At 41.8% G+C, this 12,514-nt stretch overlaps 1 long non-coding RNA gene across 1 annotated transcript; it reads left to right on the top strand.

The window, feature by feature from the left end:
- Positions 1-3,656: 3,656 nt before the first annotated feature.
- LOC140724188 (uncharacterized) lies at positions 3,657-7,057 on the top strand. The gene is made up of 3 exons (XR_012098057.1): positions 3,657-3,716; positions 5,356-5,482; positions 6,848-7,057. It is a non-coding gene; the product is annotated as an uncharacterized lncRNA (long non-coding RNA).
- Positions 7,058-12,514: the final 5,457 nt, after the last annotated feature.

The raw sequence follows: 12,514 nt of genomic DNA, 5'->3' as shown, positions 1-12,514 counted from the left end.
CTGGACCAATGCCAAGGATCAAGGCACAAGGGTCAAATCAGATGTCCGGAAGTCAAGACCCATTATCTGGAGCAGAATCTGTAAATCTCTGTGAGTCTGCTGGGGAAGTCCAAGCTCAATGTCTGTAGGCCTAAGTCCTTTGGAGGCTGAAGGCCTTTCCTGCGGTTGAGCAGCTGTGTAGATGGGAGAGAAGAACAAGGCTTGTTTTTCAGTTGTTTGTTGGGCATGCTGTGTTGGTGCCGGGATGTGTGGCAACACTTGCAGACTGCCCCCAGCGCACCATCGGGGGTGTTGCTTGTTAACACAAACAGTTTATTTCATTGTATGTGTCAATGTGCACATAATAAATAAACTTGAATCTTGAATCCTTAATTTTGGCTATTCTAACTTCAGACATGAAACTACAGAAGTTTTAATTTTTTGCAGACTTAGCTTTTGCTGTGAATGAAGCGTTAGCTAATAAGTGATTAATATCATGCCATGATCTACGGCACACTTACAACTGGGTGTGTTTTAACCCATATTAACACAATTTATTTACAGTACATGATTTAATTAATTGCAATGCCTGTCAAGACTCCTACTTATCTTTAAAAGTAAATCATTTTCTCCATGAGTAGGAGTGTGTCAATGGAAAAGAACCATTATCACTTTTTTCAGGGTACTAGGCAAGGTTGTCCTCTTAGTCCATTACTATTCGACATTGCTCTGGAGCCTTTAGCAATTGCTATTAGAGAATCACCTAACATTTTTGCATTACCCGTGGGATGGATATACATAAGTTATCATTATATGCAGATGACTTGTTATTATACATTTCTAATCCTGAGAAATCCATTCCTGCAGTTATATCACTGTTGGCTCAGTTTAGTAATTTTTCTGGTTACAAACTGAACCTTAATAAGAGCAAACTGTTTCCCCTAAATATGCAGGTTCCAATTTATGGAAATTTACCTTTTAGATTAGTTATTGGTCATTTTACATACTTAGGGGTTAAAATTACAACAAAACATAAAGATTTATTTAAGGCTAATTTCTTACCTTTAATTGATCAGATTAAACATTTGTTTACTAAATGGTCACCACTGTCTCTGTCACTGATATGTCGAATCAATGCTATTAAGATGATTATTTTGCCTAAATTTTTATATATATTTCAAGCGGTACCAATCTTTATTCCAAAAATTTTTTTGATAATGTTGATTCAAAAATTTCTTCATATATATGGCAGAATAAAAATCCTAGATTAGGTAAAAGATATTTACAGAAGTCTAAAAAGGAAGGTGGACTGGCATTGCCAAATTTTAGATTTTATTATTGAGCAATTAATATCCGATATTTGAAATGTTGGTTATGGGATTTGGATTTATCTTTTAGTCCTCATTGGGTAAATTTGGAAGCCAAATCTGTACAAGGGTTTTCATTGAGTTCTATTTTAGGGAATTCTCTTCCCTTTGCTTTTTCTAAATTGCATAAACAAATTGACATTCCGATAGTTAAATACACTTTACGCGTATGGTTACAATTTCAGAAATTCTTTGGGTTGAATCAATTTGTTTTAGCAATTCCTATTATATCTAATTTCTTTTTTCATCCCTCTATTATGGACCAAGCCTATTTAGCTTGGAAGACTAAAGGTATACTACGATTTTCTGATTTATTTTTGGATAATTGTTTCATGTCTTTTGAACAATTATCTAATAAATATAATTCGCCTAGATCCCATTTTTTAGATATCTACAGATTAGGAACTTCTTAAACACTGTACTTCCTACCATTCCAAATCTGGATTCTATGGGTATTTTGGAGAAAATTTTAGAATTAAATCCTTTTCTGAAAGGTATAATAGCAAATGTTTACAATATAATTATGAAAATACGTTCAGAGATTTTTTATAAAATTAAGAATGATTGGGAAAGGGAACTTAAGTTTACTATTCCTATTGAGAAATGGACAAAATTCTTCAATTAGTTAATTCATCCTCTATATGTTCCAAACATTCGTTGTTAGAGTTTAAAGTTGTTCACACAGCTCATATGTCCAAGGATAAATTAGTTCGTTTTTATTCCCTTATAAATCCTTTATGTGACAGATGTCATTCTGAGACAGCCTCTCTAACTCATATGTTTTGGTCATGTCCGTCTTTGAAAAAATATTGGAAAGATATCTTCGATATTATTTCTACGGTATTGAATATTGATTTACAACCTCACCCTATCACCACAATTTTTGGTTTACCAATGATAGAGCCAATTCATTTATCTCCTTCAGCTTGTCAGATAATTGCATTACTTACATTAATGGTTAAAAGATCTATTTTATTGAACTGGAAAGAGATTAAACCCCCTAACACATTTCATTGGTTTTCTCAAGCTATGTTATGTTTAAATTTGGAAAAAATTAGAAGTGTCATATATGACCCTTCTATTAAATTTGAAAAGACTTGTAGGCCATTTATTCAATATTTTCATATGATGTAATCTGACCTTTTTTCAAACCTATTTCTTTCTGTTTCTGATTATATACATGTAGAGAGGATCGGAGTTGATGACACTTATGATTCTTTTTCTTAGATATTATAAACAGCCCATGTTTCTTTTTTCTTTCTCTTTTTTTACTTAGTGGTTAGCTTGTTAGAGTAACAACACACACAAAATGCTGGTGGAACACAGCAGGCCAGGCAGCATCTATAGGAAGAAGTACTGTCGACGTTTCGGGCCGAGACCCTTCACCAGGACTAACTGAAAGGAAAAATAGTAAGATAGTCTTACTATCTTTCCTTTCAGTTAGTCCTCGAAGGGTCTCGGCCCGAAACGTCGACAGTACTTCTTCCTATAGATGCTGCCTGGCCTGCTGTGTTCCACCAGCATTTTGTGCGTGTTGTTTGAATTTCCAGCATCTGCAGATCTCCTCGTGTTAGCTTGTTAGAGTAGTTTTTTTTTTTGTTTTGTTTGGGGTATATAATTTTTTTCTTCTTGTTCTGTTTTTTTTGTATTGTTACCCCTAGTTTTCTTGTCTGTACACATTATATTTGTATCATGTATGATTTTGGGAGACTTAACTCTTTTATACCTATTGTTTATGTATCCATCTATGTTAACTTTTAATTTTGTAATCCCAATAATTATGTATTAATGTTTGTTATCTTAATATGTTGATATTAATAAAAAGATTGAAAAAGAAAGGAAAAGAACCATCATAATAAACCTGATCTAAAATGTGGGGCCACTGGAAGGAAATTAATTTTTAAAAATAACTTCTGCATATGAATGTGAATAGTTCTAATGAAAAAGACTAGATTTTCAAGCTTGTAAAATAAAACTCCTAGTTTAAGAAAAGTCCAGGTTTAAATTAATCTCTAACCTGGAGACAATTGGGGAAATTTAAGATAGCAATATAATCTACAAGACGGGCTGAGAGTGTAAGTTAACTACCTTTTAGCAAAGCAGTACAAAAATCAGGTAGAGACCATAAATCTTTAAATACTGGATTGTAAAATTTAATTTGTCATGTGCTAGGACCCTTTTGTAAAAGAGTGTCTATGATCTCCTGCTCTGGCATTGGACTTACAGTTGAGTGCAGCAGAGTTCCATATTATGCTGATCTGAGCGGCCATGCACAAAGTGCTAGAGGTCCCTGAACTTTATTCAGGCCTAGTTTGTGTACAATTGACAATTACATTAACTTGACTGGGTCCACAAAGCACCATTGCAAAGGTAAGTCTAAGCTAAGATATTTGGATTATTTTTCTTTAGCTCACTGTATAATATATTTTAATTAATTTTGGAGACCAAATTTATCATTTTAACTATTTGTTGTTTTATTTGGTTCTACATTATCTTTTCAAATTGTTCTGAGTTGATAAAGGCTGCCGGGGGATTGCTGCAGGTCAGAGTATTCAATGATGTTCAAATACAATTATGCAAGATAAACCTGCAACCTGTAACCAGGTAGCTTATCACAATTTTGGTATCCTCTCCTCTTTAGACATCTTTTAGTGTTCATTCAAGTCAGCCAAAGCTTGGAAACTATCTTTCCTTCTCTCTCCTCACAACCATCTTCATATCCTCAGCACAACAGTAGAAACTGCGGGCAGTTTCGGGAGTGCACATCTCACACAAACTCTCATCCTTCACATTCAATATGGCTCACCAACACCTCTGTTTTCTGAGGAGGTTGAGGAGAACTGGTCTATGCACATCAATACTCCTGATCTTTTACAAACTGCAGTGGTGAGCATCCAAACATGCAGCATCACTGCGTGGTACAAAAACCGCTCTGGAGCAGACAGGAGTGCTCGACAATGAAAACTGCCCAACACATCAGAAGCACCAGCTTACCCACCATCAAGGACACACACTCAGTGGCACTGTATTAGGTACACCTGAACAGCTGCTTGATAAATCAAATGTCTGATCAGCCAGTCATGTAGCAACAACTCAGTGCATAAAAGCATGTAGACATGGTCAAGAGGTTCAGTCCAAACATCAGAATGTGACTTTGACCATGCAGTGTTAGTTGGTGCCAGAGAGGGTGGTTTGAGTATCTCAGAAACTTCTTACACAACAGTATTTAGGGTATACAGAGAATGGTTCAAAAACAAAAAAAATCGAGTGAATGGAAATTCTGTGTGTGAATATACCTTGTTAGTGAAAGAGATCAGGGAAGAAGTGCCAAACTGGTACAAGCTGACAGAAAGGTGATACAACACCACATGTTACAACAATGGTGAGCAAAAGAGCATATAAGAATGCACAACTTATTGAACTATGAAGATGATGGGCTACAGCAGTAGAAGACCATGAGCATACTAACTCAGTTACCACGTTACCTAATAAAGTGGCCACTGAGTGTATATACAGCAAGTACCAGGAAATGGCCAGCAAAATAGTGAAGAATCCCACCTGCCCTGCCTATGGGCTTTTTATCCCACTCCCATCAGGGAAGAGGCTACACAGCGTTCATGCCAGGGCCACTAGATTCGAAAGCAGTTACTTCCCCAAGCTGTCCGGCTGATCAACACCTCCACCCATTAACCCACCCTACTACCACTACATCAGCTAGTGTCACTTTATGTACATGCAATCAGTCTATGTATATAAATTACACACACAAAATGCTGGAGGAACTCAGCAGGCCAGGCAACACCTATGAAAAAGAGTACACAGTTAATAGTTCAAGCCGAGATCTTTCATCCTGATGTTATTATTTATATTTTTATTGCACAATTTGTCTTCTTTTGCACATTACCTTATTTTCCTGTAAATGTCTGCAAGAAAATTAATTTCAGGACTATATGATAACATATATGTACTTTGATAATAAATGTACTTTGATTTTATAATCAATTTTCAGAGCAGGGAAGGTCTCCAAATTATTCACTTGACTGCAGCCTTCAACTAACCCATCCAGTTGTAAGAAGACAAGGCTTCTCTCTTCGGTTGTCCATCGGAATCTGATGACGATGTCCACTCCTTTAACGGTGAGATCTTTGATGACTGTACAGTCCAATCCTGGACCCACAAGCTCTATTGCAGGTGGGACATGCATATGTGGTAGTGATGGCAACCATGACTGCATTTCTCTCGGCTCTCTTCTGCTGTCTTCCGGTTGTTCTTTCCATCTCCAGAATACGAACCCCATCCCTACACAGCTGTTGCCAAGTGATACGGTCAGCAGCAACATCCTCCAGGTCCTCGGGTCTGATCTTGCACTTCCTTAAAGCATTCTTCATCTGATCCTTATACCGCTTCTTCAGCCCTCCAGCTGAGCATCGACCATGATGTAGCTGGCCGTATAACACTCTGCGGGGTAGCCGACACGGGGGCATCCTTATCATGTGCCCCAGGCACTGCAACTGATACTGGGTAATCATGACCTCAATACTTCTGCAGTTGGTCTTTACAAGTATTTCAGTGTGAGGCACCCGCTCACACCAAGTGATTCCCAGGATGCGCTGAAGGCAGCTTCTGTGGAAGCACTCCAAGGACTTGATGTGACGGCTGTAGGTTAACCAAGCTTCACGGCCATAAAGGAGGGTGGTGACAGAGACTGCTTGGTATACTGCGACCTTTGTGGAGGGACGAAGGCTCCTGTTCTGAAAGACTTTACACTGAAGTCTCCCAAAGGCAGCTGATGCCTGTTTAATGTGGCTCTGGATGTCGTTGTCAATGCCGCTATCCTCAGAGAGAATGCTCCCCAGATATTTGAAAGATGGCACTACTGACAGCTTTTCATCACCAACAGTGAAGGCATTTAGGGTGGGTAGGACACTAGCACTCCATTGGAAAACCTCTTCTGTCTTGGTGGTATTGACGGTCAGCCCCATCCTGCTGTACACTCTCACCGCCACAGCAAGGACAGTCTGAAGATCCCCCGGAGTTTGGGCCACAAGAGCACAGTCATCTGCATACTGCAGCTCCAGGACCCGTTCTCTATGGAGTTTGGTGATTGTGTGGAGCCTCCTGATGTTAAAGAAGACAAATATTTTGTAGGGGTCCACCTTGATGAGCTAATGTCATGATTTTTCATATTTTTCTGGCCGATTGTACACATATCTGTAAATACATCTCTACCAGATAAGGTATAATGTTAGCCTATTTAAAGGCAGTCTCTTGCATCAGCTAACATAGTGTAATATCCTGTCTTCCCAGACCCTAACACTGAAGTGTTAAAGCACAGAACTGAAATCTGTAATACCTCGCTGGAAATTTGAAACTTTGTTAAAGATGCTTCAAGGTTCAATCCAGCATCATGATCCTGTAATTTTGTTTGTATTTTTTGTTCATTAACGTAATACTAACCAGAATTTCACACTTAATGATATCCTGAGTTTCCACCACCACAGGTCTACTCACCACCCATAGCCCTGTCATCTCTTCAGGAACCATGGACTGGAAGCCTTCGGATTGGCCCAACCTGTAGGTGTTGCATGGGGGAAGAATGGCCACATGATTAGTACGAGAGTCAAGTGCAGACCGCCAGGCAGACTGAGCCCATTCTGGCCCATTGAATTCATTATCGAAACGTAATAATAATGGTGCTCCTAAAGTGAATAACACACTTAATTTCTTAAAGTGTTGAGTTTTGAAACAACACAAAATTGAATAAAAAGTAATAATTAACACTTGAACTCGTGCTGCTCTGGTCACATAATTTCTTTACTGAAGAGGATAATTGAGCAGGGTCATACATTTTGTGGCATTAAATTATTGAAATGGTTGTAGGCCTCAACACCACATGCAAATCACTTCAGCAATTTTAGTCTTTGGTATAAATACAATAATGACTAAACAACCCTGCTTCAAGTGCAATTCAAACAGTTGTACTGTGAAACATTAAATAGTGACATTAGTTCATACATTTTAGAAAAATCATATTTATATAATGGAAGAGAAGAATACTATTGAGCATTGGATGTGATCTCATGCAAAAAGATGGACCAACCTTCCCATAAATTATTGCACATCTTCTGAATGTGTTTGTATAAATAAAATCCAGGTTCAAAACTTGATATTTCAGAGAAAGGTATTAATTTGTAGGAGAACATTTTTCAAGGATAGTTCATTGCGCTGAGTTGGAAATATATGGTTGGCATCCACCTGTCTCACAGGAAAATGGGTAATGACGATCATCATCACAAACCTGGGTGGAAGGTACAGAGATCCTGAGATGCCCTGTCATCAAGATCCCCATCTCGGCCTCACCAGTGGAAAGATTTTGAAGCAATATGTTTGGCACCACTTGGTTGCAGGAACTGCCGGAACGATGTTCAGTGATGTCCAGCCACCCTAGGGGCCCCACTCTGGATTTGCTGTCTGGGTTTACTCCCGTGGCCTTCATCTCCCAAGGCTGCCCACCAGGCAGTGGAGCTATTTACCCTTAGCTGGGAATCTGATTCACAAACACCAGGGCGCATCCACACATCGCGGGCCTGTATGCCTTCTCCTTGTCCTCTGTTGTTCAGACTGAATCCGAAAGGAGTTCAGTTTTCATGTGTTGCCAGTGAGGAAGCACTACATGAAGCTTACTGTTGGAGAGGCTATGAACTGGCCGGGAGAGACTTACCCATTCAGCTCTCCTTTTCGCTAGAGTGTGAGCCAATAGTGGAAGCTGCAAGTGAGACCGACAAGCACTACTCACTACATTACCACACTAGACGCATCACAACAACCATTTGACACCTGGAAGTATATAACAGCTGTAAAATAAAACAATGCTTCTTTGATATTACTCCTATTACAAGTCTCTTACACTGTGTTGAATTAAAATGTTTGTTTTTCTTCAGCATTGCTCTGACTCAAAGAGAGGTTTCTGGGCCTCTGCAGCCCTTCACATTACATTCTATTTTTTCCAACCTTTGATATTTCCTCACTGGCAAGCAACAATATAGTTGATGAGTTTAATCAATTTGTAGGATATGAAGAGAAAACAACAGTCATACTTAAAATTGTTAGCATGTTTGTTCCAAGGATGATCTTTCTGCAATGTTTCACGTACAGTAACTTCCTCAGGCGTGCTCAAGAACAGATTTTTTGCTGCCTTGCCAACAATTTTTAGCTTGCTAGTCTGTGAGGATTCAGGAAGAAAAGATACAATTCGCTTTCCAGTGCAGGTCTGAGAAATTCTAGAAATTTTCTGTTCACCATAAAACCGAATGATACTCATCATCATCATCATCATCAACATCAACAAAGAGATTAACTATTCAGTAGCTTGCTGCTTGTGGAACCTTTTGTAAATAGTTACTTATTTATCTACTTAATAACAGACAAAACTTCAAAATCAGATTGCTTGTACATTACCCTAAGATTTCCCAGGTCACTAATAAATCAATACAGCATAGAAACAGACTCTTTGACCAAACTGGTCCATGCTGATCAAGATTCCCATCTAAGCTCGTCTAATTTGCCTATATCTGGCCCATGTCCCTTTGAATCTTTCCTATCCATGTACTTGTCCAACAGTCCTTTAAATGCTGTTAATGTATTTGCCTCAGCTGCTTCCCATAGTCGCTCATTTCTCCCCTCTCACATTAAACCCATGCTCAACATTTATTGATTCCCCAACCCTGGGACAAAGACTGTGCGTATTTACTCTTTATATGCCTCCAAAATTTTATACACATTCTAAAGTCCTAGCCTGTACAACCTCTCTCTGCAACTTAGTCCCTGCAGTCCTAACAATATCATCATAAATAGAAATTCATGTAAATCTTCATGTCTACAGCTTTTCTTAAAAGCTATTTTAAAGTGAAAACTTGTTTTTGCTGTTTCAGCAGCCAACGGATCAGAGGAGGTGTCAAGATCTTTTCAAAAAAAAACTTGTTTCTGATTGGCAAAGCGCGTGGCAAGTTGCCAATTAAAGGAAGTCAGGGTAAAGCAGAGGCATTGGTAGAATGCAGGAAACTGTTTATGTAATTAATGTGTAGATCTGGGGTGTCTAGGTTGCAGGATATTCTGGCACCTGAAGCAAGGACGATTAATTCATGTAAACTTTTTAATTAAAACAGGTTTGGGAGGCAGGATCGGATCCCAGTCATGGCTCCTGTCACACTCCATTACGATAGATGATCGGATCCCAGTCGTGGCTCCTGTCACACTCCATTACGGTAGATGGATCGGATCCCAGTCGTGGCTCCTGTCTCACTCCATTACGGTAGATGGATTGGATCCCCGTCGTGGCTCCTGTCACACTCCATTACGGTAGATGGATCGGATCCCAGTCACGGCTCATGTCTCACTCCATTACGGTAGATGGATCGGATCCCAGTCGTGGCTCCTGTCACACTCCATTACGGTAGATGGATCGCATCCCAGTCACTGCTCCTGTCACACTCCATTACGATAGATGGATCGCATCCCAGTCACTGCTCCTGTCTCACTCCATTACGGTAGACGATCGGATCCCAGTCATGGCTCCTGTCACACTCCATTATGGTAGATGGATCGGATCCCAGTCACGGCTCCTGTCTCACTCCATTACGGTAGATGGATCGGATCCCAGTCACAGCTCATGTCACACTCCATTACGGTAGATGGATCGGATCCCAGTCACGGCTCCTGTCACACTCCATTACGGTAGATGGATCGGATCCCAGTCACGGCTCCTGTCACACTCCATTACGGTAGATGGATCGGATCCCAGTCACGGCTCCTGTCTCACTCCATTACGGTAGATGGATCGGATCCCAGTCACGGCTCCTGTCTCACTCCATTACGGTAGATGGATCGGATCCCAGTCACGGCTCCTGTCACACTCCATTACGGTAGATGGATCGGATCCCAGTCACGGCTCCTGTCACACTCCATTACGGTAGATGGATCGGATCCCAGTCGTGGCTCCTGTCACACCCCATTACGGTAGACGATCGGATCCCAGTCACGGCTCCTGTCACACTCCATTACGGTAGATGGATCGGATCCCCGTCACGGCTCCTGTCACACTCCATTACGGTAGATGGATCAGATCCCAGTCACGGCTCCTGTCACACTCCATTACGGTAGATGGATCGGATCCCAGTCACGGCTCCTGTCACACTCCATTACGGTAGATGGATCGGATCCCAGTCACTGCTCCTGTCACACTCCATTACGGTAGATGGATCGGATCCCAGTCGAGGCTCCTGTCACACTCCATTTCGGTAGATGGATCGGATCCCTGTCACGGCTCCTGTCACACTCCATTACGGTAGATGGATCGGATCCCAGTCGTGGCTCCTGTCACACTCCATTATGGTAGATGGATCGGATCCCAATCGTGGCTCCTGTCACACTCCATTACGGTAGATGGATCGGATCCCAGTCACGGCTCCTGTCACACTCCATTACGGTAGATGGATCGGATCCCAGTCGTGGCTCCTGTCACACTCCATTACGGTAGATGGATCGGATCCCAGTCACGGCTCCTGTCACACTCCATTACGGTAGATGGATCGGATCCCAGTCGTGGCTCCTGTCTCACTCCATTACGGTAGATGGATCGGATCCCCGTCACGGCTCCTGTCACACTCCATTACGGTAGATGGATCGGATCCCAGTCGTGGCTCCTGTCACACTCCATACAGTAGATGGATCGGATCCCAGTCATGGCTCCTGTCACACTCCATTACGGTAGATGGATCGGATCCCAGTCACGGCTCCTGTCACACTCCATTACGGTAGATGGATCGGATCCCAGTCACGGCTCCTGTCACACTCCATTATGGTAGATGGATCAGATCCCAGTCATGGCTCCTGTCACACTCCATTATGGTAGATGGATCGGATCCCAGTCACGGCTCCTGTCACACTCCATTACAGTAGATGGATCGGATCCCAGTCATGGCTCCTGTCACACTCCATTATGGTAAATGGATCGGATCCCAGTCACGGCTCCTGTCACACTCCATTACGGTAGATGGATCGGATCCCAGTCACGGCTCCTGTCACACTCCATTACGGTAGATGGATCGGATCCCAGTCGTGGCTCCTGTCTCACTCCATTACGGTAGGTGGATCGGATCCCAGTCATGGCTCCTGTCACACTCCATTACGGTAGATGGATCGGATCCCAGTCATGGCTCCTGTCACACTCCATTACGGTAAATGGATCGGATCCCAGTCACGGCTCCTGTCACACTCCATTACAGTAGATGAATCGGATCCCAGTCATGGCTCCTGTCACACTCCATTATGGTAAATGGATCGGATCCCAGTCACGGCTCCTGTCACACTCCATTACGGTAGATGGATCGGATCCCAGTCACGGCTCCTGTCTCACTCCATTACAATAGATGGATCTGATCCCAGTCACGGCTCCTGTCACACTCCATTACGGTACATGGATCGGATCCCAGTCACGGCTCCTGTCACACTCCATTACGGTAGATGGCGGTAATCCACCACCCTGGTAGGTGTGAGTGGCATTAGCACAAAAAAGAAAAGACAGAGTGGCATTTTTGATAATGGGCTGTGGTAAGAGTGGGGAGCTGCGGCTTTGGTGAGGAAGCACAGGAGATGCTTTTGAAAATTTCCTGTTCATCTGAGACCTTTGACTTACTATAACGTTAAGAAAGCATGGCTTCATGGTGGAGTTCCTTGATGATGGATGCTGCTTTTTTGTGGCAGTGCTCCTCATGGATCAGCTCAGAGGTGGGGAACAGGTGTACCTGCGATGTTCCAGACTGTATTCACCACCTTCCGTACTAGGCTGACATGCAGCCACCGAGGATACTCTCCACTGTGCATTTATAGAAGTTTGTCAGTGTTTTTGGTGACATGCTGAATCAATGCAAATGTCTAAGATGACTTCTATGTGATGCCACTCACATGCTGGTCCCAGGACAGATCCTGTGATATGATAATGTCATGCAATTTAAAGTTACTGCTCCACTCTACCTCTGATCCCCTAATGAGGATTGGCTCATAGACCTTTGGTTCCTTCCTCCTATAGTCAATAATCAGCTCTTTATTTTTACTGACGCTGAGTGAGGTTGTGTGGATCCACTCAACCAGATTTTCAGTCTCCTTCTTAT

The sequence above is a fragment of the Hemitrygon akajei genome, chromosome 3 (genome assembly GCF_048418815.1).
Source record: "Hemitrygon akajei chromosome 3, sHemAka1.3, whole genome shotgun sequence".
Taxonomy (NCBI): domain Eukaryota; kingdom Metazoa; phylum Chordata; class Chondrichthyes; order Myliobatiformes; family Dasyatidae; genus Hemitrygon; species Hemitrygon akajei.
Note: the sequence above shows the minus strand (reverse complement) of the source record. Positions and strands in the feature narration are given on the sequence as shown.